The following is a 15,261-nucleotide window of genomic DNA, read 5'->3' as shown; positions in this document are numbered from 1 at the left end:
GAATTTGTTCCTGGGAAGAAGAATGTAACGGCTGATTTTTTGTCACGACTTCCGTGTGAATCAGATGTAAAGACAAAGAATGAGGATTTGGAGGTGGTTACTTCTATACAGGATGTTGTTGTTGGGGCATTTGAGTATTTCAGAAGAAACATGGAAGGATTGTGATGAAAAGGATCTGGTAGCTAATTTGGTTAGGAAATATGTGCTGGAAGGTTGGCCAAAAAGTTATAATGTACCGGAGGAATTCATGCCTTAGTTTAATATATCTGATGAGTTAGTGTTGGATGGGAATTTTATTTACAAAGATGGAAAATGTGTTCCTCCCCTTGGTGTTAGGGAGATGATTTTGGAAATGTCCTATAAGTCTCATCCAGGTATGTCTGCAATGAAACGTTTAATCAGGAGTTACTTTTGGTGGCCAGGAATGGATCGGATGGCAGACAGGGTTGTTAGAGATTGTGTTGTTTGCAATTCTAGTGATAAGGTGTGTAAAGTTAATTTTCCTCCTCTCAAGAGTGTAGACTGGCCACCTGAACCATGGAAGAAACTAGCATTTGACATTTCTGGTCCTTTTCTTGATTTACCAGTGGCTTCATGTTTTGCATTAGTTTTAGTGGACTATCACTCAAAATGGCCAGAAGTGAAGATGGTTCCAATGGCTACCACCAATAAGGTTTTAGAGTTTTTCAAAGAGGTGTTTGCCAGAGAAGGATCCCCTGCTTTAATTGTTACTGATAATGGGGTGCAACTAACATCGTATGAGATTGAAGAGTATCTCAGAGGTATGAATATAAAACATATCACCACTTCTTTGTATTCGCCACATGAAAATGGCCAAGTGGAACGTTTCAATAGGGTTTTAAAGGGTTACATCACTGAGGTCAGGAAAGAAGGGGAATCATGGAAAGATCTCTTGAGAGAAAGATTGGGGACATACCGCATTACGCCACATTCGATTACTGAGGTTAGTCCCTTCCGGTTGTTGAAAGGCCGAGATCCTGCCTCAACTATTTGTCCATGGTGGCTTAAAGAGAAGTCGGGTAATAACATTAGAACTACTGTTAACAAAGAAGACACAGCTTTGAGAGTGAGAGAAAAACACGATAAGTATAAAAACTGGTATGATAAAAAATGGAATGTTAAACAACACAGGTTTAGTGTTGGTGAATCGGTTAGAATTAAGAAAACCTGGTTTAGTAGGTAAATGTGCGAGTAAATTCTACAAACCTATCAAAATCACTAGAGTATTTGAGAATTCAGGTATAACCCAAGATGGAAAACTATGGAATGTTAGACATGTGTCAAAGTGTCCTAATATCTTACGGGTCAACACATTTTCCAACAATGACACTTCCATCAAGTGTAATGGTTTCCAAACTTCTGCTTATAATGATTCTGAGGTTCAGTCTGATTCTATTGCACATTCAAGACTGTAACCTGCAAAACTTGTAGATTATGTTAGATAACACTTCAGTGTTACAATCCATGATGTTTATGTATCTGTGTTCATATAGAAATTACTTTTCATGTTAATAAGGGAGATATGTTACATTTACTTATGCTTGTTAATTAAGAGTGTTTTCTTTCACTCAGTGCTCTGATTCTTTAGGCATGTTCTTGTAGAATACCAAACTGCATCTTAGGCAGTTTGATTAGAAACTTTGTACAGGCTCAGTGCATGTTGCTGTGCTGCTTACCTTTATATTAAAAAAGTATATTAATTAATTTAAGTCTATTTCTTTTAATAACTTCCTGTTTTTCCATTTCCTCGTTAACATGGTCTTGCGTTCTCTCTGCGTTTTGACAGACAAAATTCCCAGAGGTTCAACAGCAGTGTAAGAAATTGGGTAACTGGTTGATTGGGGTTTGAGCCCTGGTAAGCAGCAACCACAATCCCTGTCTGGTCACGATGGACCGAGTCAAAATAAAAAATTCAGGCCTACAGTGATGGATTGCAGGTCAGATATAGTCCCAGATTAGTCCCATTGAAAATGTACCTCCTCAAATTTAGTCCCGCCCGCAATGAAGAGGGCTGCGAGGAGCAAGGAGAGTGTTGTTCGTGGCTGGTCATGGCACAAAGAGCAGGCTGGGTGTCGCAGACAGATGGGCTGAAGCTTTGCTTGGCAGCCCCCCATGAGTGGCCAATGCTGCAATACAAAGAAATAGGGTGGCAGAGCTATAAGCTGATTTTTGGTGCGAGCCACATGGTCTTGGTGCAGTGGCCCAGCTGAAGGCAGCGAAGAGCCCAAAAGATGGATTTAAGATCGCTGAGCCACACCCAGGGTCCAGGATCTGAGGGGCACACTTGGGGTCAGGAAATCGCTGCAGCTGGGTCCAGGAGCTGTTGGAGAGACTGAGGCTCTGATCAGAAGGCCAGCATACTAGCACTAGAAGTCACTCTGGGATCCTGGGTTCAAGATGAAGTTCTTCTTTCACAGGAAAGAGGGCAGCAGGCCAGCACAACAGGGCAGTGGTTCCCTTAGAGCAGCAACAGAGTGGCAGTCCTTGCAGCAGCACATAATTCATTCTTCCTGGTAGAGTATCCACAGGTTCAAAAGTGAACTGCAGAGTTGGTGACATAGGTCTTACTTTTAAGCCCTGGTTCTGGAAGGTGGTAGAAGTTTAGACAGCGGCTTTGCAGAGCTTGAAATTCCCTGCCTTGATTCCAAGCTGGCTACAGTAACGATGTTGGGTTGTTAGGCCCTTTGTGTGAATGCAGTGCATAAACTATTGAGTTGTAAGTGGGCCCGTGCTCAGTTCCTGCCCCATCCTGTCAGTAGATGGCCCATTCAAGCACACCTAATTCCAATATTGTGCGACTGTCTGGAAGGAATTCAAAAAGTCTAACTGTCAGCTGTGGAGAAGCGTGGCTCAGTGGTTAGAGGCGGCAGACCCAGAAGCTGAGATCGGCCGTGGACCAGGGTTCGATTCCCCGCCTCGGCGGGTCTCGGGCTCAAAAATTCCACGGAGTCGACAATTCTCGCTCTGGTGCCTACTCGACTCACGGGGTCACACTCTGCGACTCTGGGCAATAGCTTGCTTAATCTCCACTACGGCCCCTCGCGGCGGGATGCCTGGTTTCACCTTGTGGATACCCGGCCGGGGTATCTCACAGGGGAATACCAGGACGGGTTCCCTAAGCAAGCGCCTTGAGGCCCCTGGGTTAAAGTGCGCTATATAAATCGAAACACATTTACATTTACACCAAGTTATGTGACCCGAAGACAGGATATAGGCACAAATGGGCTAAGGGGTGGAAAGTGCCAACTTTCTAAAAGTGACCTTTTTAAAATTGTAATACAAAATTCATTCTTTACCATTAAAGAGAGATTATCATTACCATTTCATAGGTAATGTTATCCCATAGGAGAGGTTGGTCGTGAAAAACTAATGTAGGAGTTTTTCACTACCAGCTCTGGTAAAACTTTAACGCCCAACCTTTTAATTAAACAGCACCCTGCCCTATGGGCTACCTAGCGCCTACCTTAGGGGAGTCTTATATGTAATAAATAAGGAGTTTAAGGCTAGGTAAGGGGTTTTAAATGCCAAGTCAACATGGCAGTTTAAAACTGCATTCAGGCTGCAATGCATGCCTGGAAAATGTTTTAAAGTGCTACTTAAGTGGGTGGCGCAATAAGTGCTGCAGGCCCACTAGTAACATTTAATTTATAGGCCCTAGGTATATAGTATACCACTCTACAAGGGACTTACTGGTAAATTAAATATGGCAGTTCGTTATAAGCCAATTAAACCATGTTTAATGGGAGTGAGCACAAGCATTTTAGCATTGCCTAGCAGTGGTAAAGTGCACAAGGTCCCATGGCCAACAAAAATAAGTCCAGTAAAAATGAAGGTGAGGCAAAAGGTTTGAGGAAAGACCACACTAAGGCTGTCAGGTGTAACAAGCAACTAGTACAAATGTATTCTCTGAAGGTTTCAGGATTCCAACCCCGTCATAAGTGTCACATGCAGATGTCTCTAAAGAGCCACATGCCATCTGCATGTGGTGTCTTAGCTCCTATCATGACTGCAGCATATGGCTTGTGTTCCCTGATGCACCCGAATTCCATTTGGAAGCAAGCAGCCAAGGTATTTTTGGTCTAGACACACAGGGATATGCCAAAGTGTGCCTGCTTCAGGTACACAGGCAAGTCAGCTGACAGGAAATGTTCTACCAAAAGGCCCTCTCACAAGAAACTCAAAATTGCTCTAGGAAAGAAAACGTTTCAATGTCTGATTCCAAGCTCAAAAGATCCAACCAGAACCCCCTGCTCTATCTGTCAAATGTGAGGAGGTTGAGGCTTTCTATCCAGCCACATGGAATATCTTTAGGATAGATCCATTACCCTATGGGCCTCTCCTAAAGAGCGGATTGTCTCCTTTAGGATTTGCGACTCCAGTGCCTCCAACCCTGATGACACTCGAATATAAGCTTCCATATACTCCAATCTTTGCACCAAGATAAAGGCCATGGACCACGGTGTTATACCCTGAAGCCCAGTGACATCCACACAGCTGCACCCATCTTAAATGATTTTGTTGCAGCACTTGATGTCACAATTGGCCCCACCCTCAAGGTAGTCTGAAATAATCCAGTTGGGGACGCTAACCACCAGCAGGAGCTTTGCCGTAAGGATAATGGCCCGCCGCTTCTCTGCCCGTGACAGCCGTGCGGTGAACAGCTTGGAGGACCAAGCAACGCGCAATGAAGGGAATGGCTGGAACTACTCTCCCCAGCAGGCTTGGGAGCCTGCTTCTGACGCTGCACTATGCACCCGGAGGCGTGATAAATGTAAATGTAAATGTACAGGTATTTATATAGCGCAAATCACCAACCGGTCTCTAAGCGCTTGCTTAGGGAACCCGTCCTGGTATTCCCCTGTGAGATAACCCCGGCAGGGTATCCGCAAGGTGAAAGCCAGGCATCCCACCGTGAGGGGCCGTTGTGGAGATTAAGCAAGCTATTGCCCAGAGTCGCAGAGTGTGAACCCGTGAATCAAGTAGGCACCGGAGCGAGAATTGTCGAGTCCATGGACATTTTAGGACTCAAGACCCCGCCGAGCCGGGAATTGAACCCTGGTCCCGGGCTGACCTCTGCTTCCAGGTCTGCCTCCTCTAACCAGTGAGCCACACTTCTCCATAAAAACCACGCCGGGGTTCCGCAACACGGGATGCGCCCTGGTGAAGCCCGGGCCAAGGGCAGGCCTGCCAGTGCCAGGAAGAGGCAGGGCTTGGCCACCCCCCTTGAGTTCTTGTTTTTAGGAGGCAGAGGGACGAGTACCAGGACCCAGCCGGTGGAAGGTTAGTGACTGAATCCGCCCCCCTTGCTCATTTCCAGCAGTGACACTTTTTACATCCCTCCCTTTGGTGGCTAAACATATCTGTGGAACCATGGGTTAGCATAATTGTGTGGAAAAGAAACAAATTGTACCCTCAAAACCGATGTCGAATGCCCAACCTACCTCGATTGACAGAATGTTACAAAGAGTAATAGGGGTAGTGTTAAATGAAATTGGACTGACCGACATGGAATTTCCCCTGACAGACTTGAATGCAACTCAGCTCTCAGGAACTTTGGTCTCAGAAACATCTTTCCCACAGCTAATGGTAGACGACTCCCCCAATGATGAGCAGCCTAACAAGCCATGATAAAAGGGGAAAGCCTAAAGCTACAGTGAAAGTGGGGACAAAACCCAAGAAGGGAATGGATGAAGCTACAACAAACTCCTCCATGAGAGTAGACGGTATCTCAAGTCTCGCAGCTACAGTCTCCAACCAACCAATTTGGATTACAAACTTAGTGTTGGACTTGCAAATACAAGTCAGAAATATTGTAAAAGACAAGCTTGAACCGTTGTCTAAAAGGGTAGAAAAGTTGGGCGTGATGCTTGAGGTCCATGTTGGTAACTGTGGGGTAACAAATGGGGTAGCAACAAAGGGTAGAACCCAAGAGGGACAGGCTGCACCCAGTTTAACCAAGGATGACCTCCCACCAGTATTAACCGGCCTTATTGTTAGTAATGCTGGGAACCAAGACTCTTTGTCTACCATTAACATAACCAAGAACAATTCCACTATTCCACCAGTGCCCAAAACCAGATCAGGGCAACAAATAAGACCTTGGGGTGGGAGGGGGGAATGGTGGTTGGGTGAACGGGGAGAGGTGGAGGGGGGCGGTTCTAGCAAGAGCCCAGTAAATAATCCACCCTTGGCTTGCATTAACTTACTGAATGGAGCACTTTTATTGAATAGCATGAGATCTGTATGCTCCAAGAAACGTGGCCAGGGGAGTACACATTTAAAAATGGATATGCATCATACAGTTTCGCTGCAACTTCGGGGGGTAAGGGTAGACCCTCAGGGGGGCTCTGTATCTGGGTGAGCACCCACTTGGGATGCACCGTATAACAATTGGATACATCAAAAGACATCCAAGGTATTCTTCTTAAATTCCCCACAAAGTTTACAATTGCCCTAATTAATGTATACTCGCAGCCCATAAGCCGTAGCCAAGAGTCCAAAAACCCTGGATAAGCTCACAAAATTTTTATCTACCATTCCTGACCACTGCACTGAGATCCTTGGGGGGAGGGGGGGGGGGGGAGGCTTCAATTGCCAATACGCACCTTTAGGGGCATGAATGAAGATAACCCCTGTGAAGAGGATCAACACTGGGCCATTCCCGAGACATCATGTGCACCAGTAGGAGTGTGGAACCCGCTGGTCCTACAAATGAACTCTCTCATGCTCAGACACTCAATGAGGGCATGCAATGGGAGATCTCAGACGGATACACCTGGTGGACACACTTATAGTCTAATATAGAGGGGTGCCCGATTCTATTATATCTTGATAGATACTTAGGGCCATATGTAGGTGGGAAAATACCGGTCGGTAACGGCCGATTTCGGCCGTTACCGACTGGTATTCGTAATTCCAGATGTAGGGGGCCTGAAAATTACCGATTCTGTATATTTACCGAATCGGTAATTTTACCGAATTGGTAAAGTACCGATTCGGTAAATGTACAGAATCGGAATTTTGGGATGTAGGTGGCACTGGAAACAGTGCCACAGGCCCTTAGAAATTCGTTATTTACCATGAAATACAATGGCATGGTAAATAACGAATTTCTGTGTACATGCACATCTGTGCATGTACCCGTGCCATGTGGCACACATACATGCCCTAAGGGCATGTATGTGTGTCACATTGCACACAAGCCAAAATCAGGGGTGCTACAGGGTGTCAAAGTGACACCCTGTCCCCCTTGACAAATCGGTAAAATTACCGAATCGGTATTTACCGATTCAGTAATTGCCATTGATTCCTATGGGCCTCAAGGCCCATAGGAATCAATGGCAATTACCGAATCGGTAAATACCGATTCGGTAATTACCGCATATTACCGATTCGGTAATATTTACAGAATAATTACCTACATGGCATTTACCGAATTGTAAATACCGAATCGGTAAAATTCGGTATTTACGATTCGCTAAATGCCATTTACCTACATATGGCCCTAAATCTTGGTGCAGGGTAGTGGATTTTAAGATTGAACCACGCTTTGTCAGCGATCACAACGCACTAATTATAGAATTTTTAGTGCCATGCTCGGGGAATACACCCGGTCTGGAAGTACCAACTGATGACAGACTAACCCTCACTAGCTGCAGGAGGCGAGTTATATGGACAGACTTAAGTCAATCACAAGAAAAACTAGCATTTCTATATCAGACTGCTATTCCTATCCTCGAAAACATAATGCAGTCTGTGCAAGAGGATGGCATAACAATTGATCTCGAGAGGGTTGCCACTAACCACTCCAGTCTGGCATCCACTATTGAAGAATTTTTTTTCCCAAACAAAAAACCTAGGGCTAAAAGTAACTCTAAACATCCCTGGTATAGCGGGGAACGTCGAAAATCAAAAACTGCCCTGATTGATGCAATAAGGCAAAGGATAGGTCCTTGATAAACTAGTAGAGGGGCTTACCGTAAAAACATAGACAAGGCCAAAAAAGGGTGGGAGAGTGCAAAGAGCGACACCCTGAGAAGTACTTTAGGTACTCAGGACATGAGGACTTTTTGGCTTACAGTTAATACTGGTAGTGCCAATGGGAATTCAGCAGTAGCTCCAAACTTAGGATGTGTGGATGGACCACTTTGAGTCCCTCTACTCGAGTGCAGAAACAGAGGTTGGTAGTGTAGATAAGGATCCCTCTCCCTCAGAGGGCAGCAGAGCTGTTGGTAATATAATTTCTCTTGGGGATAATCAAGATAGTTCAACTATTACCCTCAAAGAGGTAATTGGTGCTTTGAGTAAAATAGCCCCAGTTAAAGCTCCTGGGTTAGACAAAATACCTGGAGATCTTTACCGCAGCGAACCTACCATTTGGGTTCCATACTTTTGGATTCTTTTTAATGCAATATTACAAGGCATGGATATCCCCGCAACCTGGGTTGGTGCAGAAATTATCCCAGTCTTTAAAAAAGGCTCTCCAATGCTCCCTTCCAATTATAGGCCAATCGGCCTTATCGATATCAGCCGAAAAATGTTTGTGCCAGTGCTGCTTGGCCGCCTGCATAGTTGGATGGAGGAGCATAATGTCTTGAGCCCGCTACAAGCAGGGTTCAGGAAAAAATGTCTACTCTGGATCAGATCTTCAGGCTACAACTATTAAACTGGAAGAGCGTGTGTATCAAGGGTGGCGGCCTCTATTTAATATTTGTAGACCTAGGATCTGCATTTGACTTGGTACCAAGAGACAAATTGTGGGGTATTCTTCATGAGTTAGGTGTTCCAGTTTATTTGTCCCAAATGTTGAAGCGGTTACATAAGGGAAACTTTACCCGAATACGTTTCGGTAAATATGGGGAACTCACTACTCCTTTCCCAGTAGCAAACGAAGTTCGACAGGGATGCGTCCTAGCTCCAACACTTTTCTGTCTTTTTATAAATGGGTTAATTGAATTTTTACACTTAGAGCAAGATTTAGATGCACCCAAACTGGCGACTCGTAAAATTCTGGCAATTATGTTTGCCGACAACACCTTGCTAATCTCAAAAACCCCCATGGGCATACAGAGGATTCTCAATTAACTTGTCCTTTTCTGTAAGGAAAGGGGTCTTGGGATTAATACACAAAAGACGAAGTACATGGTCTTTAACCCAGGAAAATGTACCCAACCAAATCCGTGCCTAGATGGCACCCCACTAGAAAGAGTTCCCGGATTTGAGTACCTTGGCTTAACGATCACAGATAAAATGGACTGGGGTGCACAAATCAAAAATCTAGTCTGAAACTAGCCCAGTCAACGGGTAGTTTGACCAAAGCATTTCAAAACTCTGGCCACAAACCAGTTGGCCCAGTTTTGGAAATATATAAGACCCAAGCTAGAGGAGCATCTGTTTATGGGGCAGAACTCCGGGGGTACTGCAACTCTGTGTTACTCAGGCTGCAATTTCTTTTGTAAGACAACTATTTGGTCTTCCCTGTAGTTTCCCCCTTATTCGACTGAGACTACATTTGGAGGTCAGACCAGTTGCAGAGGTTGTTGCCCTTAGACCCCTTCTATTCTGATGTCTTTGGGTCACCCCAGAACGGGCTAGCTTTAGAGAAGAACCAGAAGAGGTGATCAGTCTACCTGGTGCAGGAAAAATACCATGGTTATCTTACATACGAAACATGCTTGTATCAATGGGAGTGGGACATATGTGGTCTAGTCCAGAAACAAGTTGCCCTACTGTGTCAAAGAAGATGTTAAAGGATCTCTACTGGGAGCATAAATTGACCATGATAAAGGGGAGTTGTACAACTGGCAGACTCACTATAGCGTTCCTAGAAATTAAAGACCAGTATAGACTAGAGCTGGCTCTGGATGAAATTAAACCGGCAGCGGCTAGAAAGCTATACCTGCAATTCAAGCATGGGGTACTCTCCTTGCGTGCCTTCATGTCCAAATGGACTCAAGTCAAGTCAAGTTAGAATTTGTATAGCGCACTACTCACCCAGAGGGTCTCAAGGGGCTTGAGGGAGGGGGGGGAGCGTTACTTATCAAATAACCAAGTTTTGAGTTGTTTTCTGATGGAGAGGTGGTTCTGTGTAAGGCGGAGGTGGGTGGGGAGAGAGTTCCAGGTCTTGGCCGCTAAGTAGGAGAAGGATCTTCCTCCCACGGTGGATCTTTGGAAGCGTGGAATCACGGCGAGGGCTTAATTGGACGATCATAGTTGGCGGGTGGGGGTATAGAAGGTCAGGCGCGTGTTGAGGTATTTGGGTCCTAGGTCGTAGAGGGCTTTGTGTGCGTGGGTGAGTAGACGGAACGTTATTCTCTTGTTGACGGGGAGCCAGTGGAGGTCTTTCAGGTGACCGGATATGGGAGCTTGGCGGGAGATGTCTAGGATAAGTCTGGCTAAGGCGTTCTGAATGCGTTGGAGTTTTTTCTGTAATTTGGCTGTTGTTCCGGCGTAAAGGGTGTTTCCGTTGTCCAGTCGGCTTGTGACAAGTGCTTGGGTGACCGTCTTTCTTGTTTCGTGGGGATCCAGCGGAAGATTTTTTTGAGCATATGTAGGATGTTAAAGCATGATGATGAGATGGCGTTGACTTGTCTGGTCATCGAGAGGGAGGAGTCCAGGATGAAGACCAGGTTACGTGCATGGTCCGTTGGTTTGGGTGCGATGCCCAGGCCGGTGGCCACCATGATTCGTCCCAAGCGGAGGGGGATGATCCTAAGATAAGGACTTCTGTTTTGTCTGAATTCAGTTTTAAATGGCTTTTCTTCATCCGCTCTGCTACTTCTTGTATCCCTTCGTGTAGGTTGGTTTTGGCGGTGTTTGGGTCTTTGGTGAGGGAGAGGATCAGCTGGGTGTCGTCTGCGTAGGAGATGATGTTGAGGTTGTGTTGGCGCGCGATGGATGCGAGGGGACTCATGTATACTTTGAAGAGGGTGGGACTGAGTGAAGATCCTTGTGGTACGCCGCAGATGTCTTCAGTGGCCTCTGATCTGAAAGGGGGGAGGCGGACTTTCTGGGTTCTTCCGGCGAGGAGTGAGATGATCCAGTCCAGTGCTTTTCCTTGTATCCAGACGTTGCTGAGGCGTTGTATCAGGGTTCTATGGCAGACTGTGTCGAAGGCTGCGGATAGGTCCAGTAGGATGAGGGCAGCTGTTTCTCCGTTGTCAAGTAGTGTTCGAATGTCGTCTGTGGCTGCGATGAGGGCGGTCTCGGTGCTGTGTTTGGCTCAGAAGCCGGACTGTGATGGGTCGAGGGAGCCATTAGATTCGAGGAAGGCGGCGAGCTGATTGTTGACGGTTTTCTCAATGAATTTGGCAGGGAATGAGAGGAGCGAAATGGGGCGGTAGTTCTTAAGTTCGGTGGGGTCTGCTGTGGGTTTCTTCAGGAGAACGCTGAGTTTGGCATGTTTCCAGCTTTCCGGGAAGGTAGCAGTGTTGAGGGAGCAGTTGATGACATCTCGGAGATGGGGTGCAGAATGCTCGGTCTGCCCAGCATGTAATATTGGAGTTGAAACCGAACAACACGTATTATTCTCTTGCCCTGGGTACAAGAAAGCTAGAAAACAATGGCTTACACAGATCTGCAGAAATCTGGGAACCAGACATTGTGTAGAGGCTTATAGGATTTTGAAATACAATACCAGCCTACATATAGTTTTTACGGTCACAAGTTTCTTGTTCTCCATGTGGTGCACACGAAGAGTTTACTTAAGATGTCTCCCACAACATTGTGATCATTAACGGTCACATTTTAAAGTGCAATAGTTTGTACTACATAAGGATGTGTAGGTCAGCCACGCATTGTTTCTTTGTTGCCCAGATCATGTTAACTCAGCTAGCATGGGTGTAGGCCAAGGTTCATAGTCAATGATACATTTTTGCACTTTTGTATTAAATAGCCGGATGGTTACTATTTATTAAATATTATGGCCCTGCCGCAACTCTAGCTGCACATGCACACAGCACTTTAATACAAGTTGAGTCTTATGCACTGTATTAATTTGACTTGCTGATAGATCTATAATGAACGTGGTTGACTAAAATTTCCTTTTAGTGTTTTTATCTGTAAATTAATTAACAAAATAGACTGTGATATATGTCAACATTATCGTTTCAAACAGTCTAGCTGCCCAGGAGATTGATGGACTTGGACAGACATAAAATATTTTTAGTTGTTTTTATCTAGTTTTAATCATGTTCATATCTGTATATGGGGACTTGCTGAATTGCTTTTTCGGCCGAAAAAAGGTTTTACTAAAGTATAGGTCAGAACTTGCCTTGAGGAGCAGTTTTTTCCCCAGCATCTAGAAGTTGGCACAGATAAAGGATGTATTCACGTCTGACTCCAAGACTAACACTATGTCTGACTTACAAAATGTCATATGCTTAAATCTTTCCAGATGGGGGCATCCTTGGGCCCCAAAAAGAGAGAGTATTCTCTTTTACTACAATAGTGCATAATCCTGCAGACACTTGCAGCTGACTTTGCCCTCCAAGAAACCAAAGTATAATAATGCATGGAAAATTTGTCAGATGCCAGCACCTGGTGACCCAAAATTCACCCTCATACCTGTCTCCTGAGAACATGATGGTTCAGACTTTGACAGGCAGTGTCACTCGCTATATGGGGAATATTACATACCTGCTAGGACACGATGTCTATTCATTGTGGTTATTAGCCAAGTTAACAGCTGTAGGCCTACCAGAACACTTGAAGCCATTTTCCAATTTGGTCATTGATTGTGTAAACACTTCTCAGCTGTTTCTGAAGTGCATCTTGGATTCTGGGGAAAACAAGGACAGGTCATTGGGAACAGTAATCACGCTTTGCTTCTTTGTTTTCCTCTGGCTTCTGGGGAGATATCTAGGCAACTCTAGTAGACCATCCTTCAATGGAGAGCAGATGTTTGGAGAGAAGACTTTCTCTTCCCTGAAATATTTAAAGAATAGCAGGACTAGTATTGGCTAGCTGGACCTGGGCTCACCAGCAAGGCAGTTCCATCACACATCTGAAAAATCCAGGTCCAACTCGTCTAGATGCCTCAGTATATGTCCCACTCCTTTCATTGCAGGAGTGAATCTAATAACCCTCTTCATTCTCTGCTGACTATGATGCCTAAAAGCCTCTCTTAGTCCAACAAAGAGGTTGACCTTCATAGGTGAAGTGCTGGACACAATCCATATACCAGCCCGTCCTCCTCAGAGAATCACAGATATTCAGGAGATGATTCTAAGATTCCTGACTCAAACTAAACTTCCCGGTTCTACAGTTTGTATGTCTACTCAGACTCATTGTCTTGTGCATTGTGCTAGTTTCACACAGCAGATGGTGGATGAAGATCCTCTAGAGGCTCAATCAGAAAGAAAGCAGTTATTTCAATCAAACCACTTGGATCTGCACTGGTGGTTGGAACTCTTTAAACTAGAGCTAGGTTGTCCGCTGAGTCCTCCACAAAAGAAGGCTGCAGTGGTCCCAGGCGTATCACTGAGTATGAGCACCCATCTAGAAAACATGAAGACCCAGGCATTTGGTTTGTGTCAGAACAGCGTTTGTACATAAATGTGATGAACCTTTGGAAGGTCTATCTTAGTATGAAGGCATTTCTCACTTTCATTTTAGGGAGTGCCATTCATATCATTTTGAACACCACCATTATCATCATTACATAAAGAGTTGCTGAAGAAGCCTGAACTGAAAATTCTTGCCTCCCCAGATTGGGCAAGGAAGATCCGGTATGCAGATTTTCTGACACTCAACATTAAACCACCTCATCTGCTCTCGTGCAGCATGGACCTTCGATCATAGCATATTTCTTGCGGTTTAAATTCTTTATGCGGTACTATAACCATAAAAGTGTGAAGAAACAACATACATACATACATACAGTTGTTATAAATAAGTAGGTAAATAAAAATACAGTTGCATGATAAAATCACATTGCATTACATAAAACAAGATACACATCCTGATGAATTTACCACAGTAAAAAGATAAAATCAACATAGCAGCAAATTGGGAGCTCATAAAGTACAGCACGCCTGCAACATATTCGAGCACTCGAAGGTGAGAAGATCACATTAATAGTCATCCCTGTCCATGGACAATCAATCAATCAATCACAGCATTTATATAGCGCACTACTCACCCGGAGGATCTCAAGGCGCTAGGGGAGGGGGGGTCCGCTACTGCTCGAACAGCCAGGTCTTGAGCTGCTTCCTGAAGGCGAGGTGGTCCTGGGTCAGGCGAAGGTGGTTCGGGAGGGAGTTCCAAGTCTTGGCGGCCAGGTAGGAGAAGGACCTTCCTCCTGTGGTGGCTCTTCGGATGCGGGGGACGGCAGCAAGGGCGTGGCCGGTCGATCGAAGTTGGCATGTGGGAGCGTAGAAGTTGAGGCGGCTGTTGATGTATCCTGGGCCTTGGTTGTGTAGGGCCTTGTGTGCGTGGGTGAGGAGACGGAAGGTGATTCTCTTGTTGACCGGGAGCCAGTGCAGATCTCTCAGGTGTCCGGAGATGTGGCTGCCACGGGGGATGTCCAGGATGAGTTGTGCTGAGGCGTTCTGGATCCGCTGGAGTCTCTTCTGGAGTTTGGCGGTGGTTCCGGCGTAGAGGGAGTTGCCGTAGTCCAGATGGCTGGTGACAAGGGCCTGGGTGACCATCTTCCTGGTCTCGGTGGGGATCCACTGGAAGATCTTACGTAGCATGCGCAGGATGTTGAAGCACGACGAGGAGACGGCGTTGGCTTGTCTGGTCATGGAGAGGGAGGAGTCCAGGATGAAGCCCAGGTTGCGTGCATGGTCTGTTGGTTTGGGTGCGCTGCCCAGGGCGGGGGGCCACCAGGAGTCGTCCCAGACGGAGGGAGAAGATCCCAGCATGAGGACTTCCGTCTTGTCCGAGTTCAGTTTCAGGCGGCTGCTCATCATCCACTTGGCTACGTCTGTCATCCCTTCGTGTAGGTTGGCTCTGGCGGTGGCGGGGTCGTTGGTGAGGGAGAGGATCAGCTGGGTGTCGCCGGCGTAGGAGATGATGTTGAGGTTGTGTTGGCGTGCGATGGCTGCGAGGGGGCTCATGTAGACGTTGAAGAGGGTTGGGCTGAGCGAGGAGCCTTGAGGAACGCCGCAGATGACTTCGGTGGCTTCTGATCTGAACGGGGGGAGGCGGACTCTCTGTGTCCTTCCGGCGAGGAACGAGGTGATCCATTCCAGTGCCTTCTCCTGGATTCCGACGTTGCTGAGGCGCTGCACTAGGGTA

This window comes from Lissotriton vulgaris, chromosome 1_1, assembly GCF_964263255.1.
Source record: "Lissotriton vulgaris chromosome 1_1, aLisVul1.2, whole genome shotgun sequence".
In the NCBI taxonomy this organism is placed as follows: Eukaryota; Metazoa; Chordata; class Amphibia; order Caudata; family Salamandridae; genus Lissotriton; species Lissotriton vulgaris.
Note: the sequence above shows the minus strand (reverse complement) of the source record.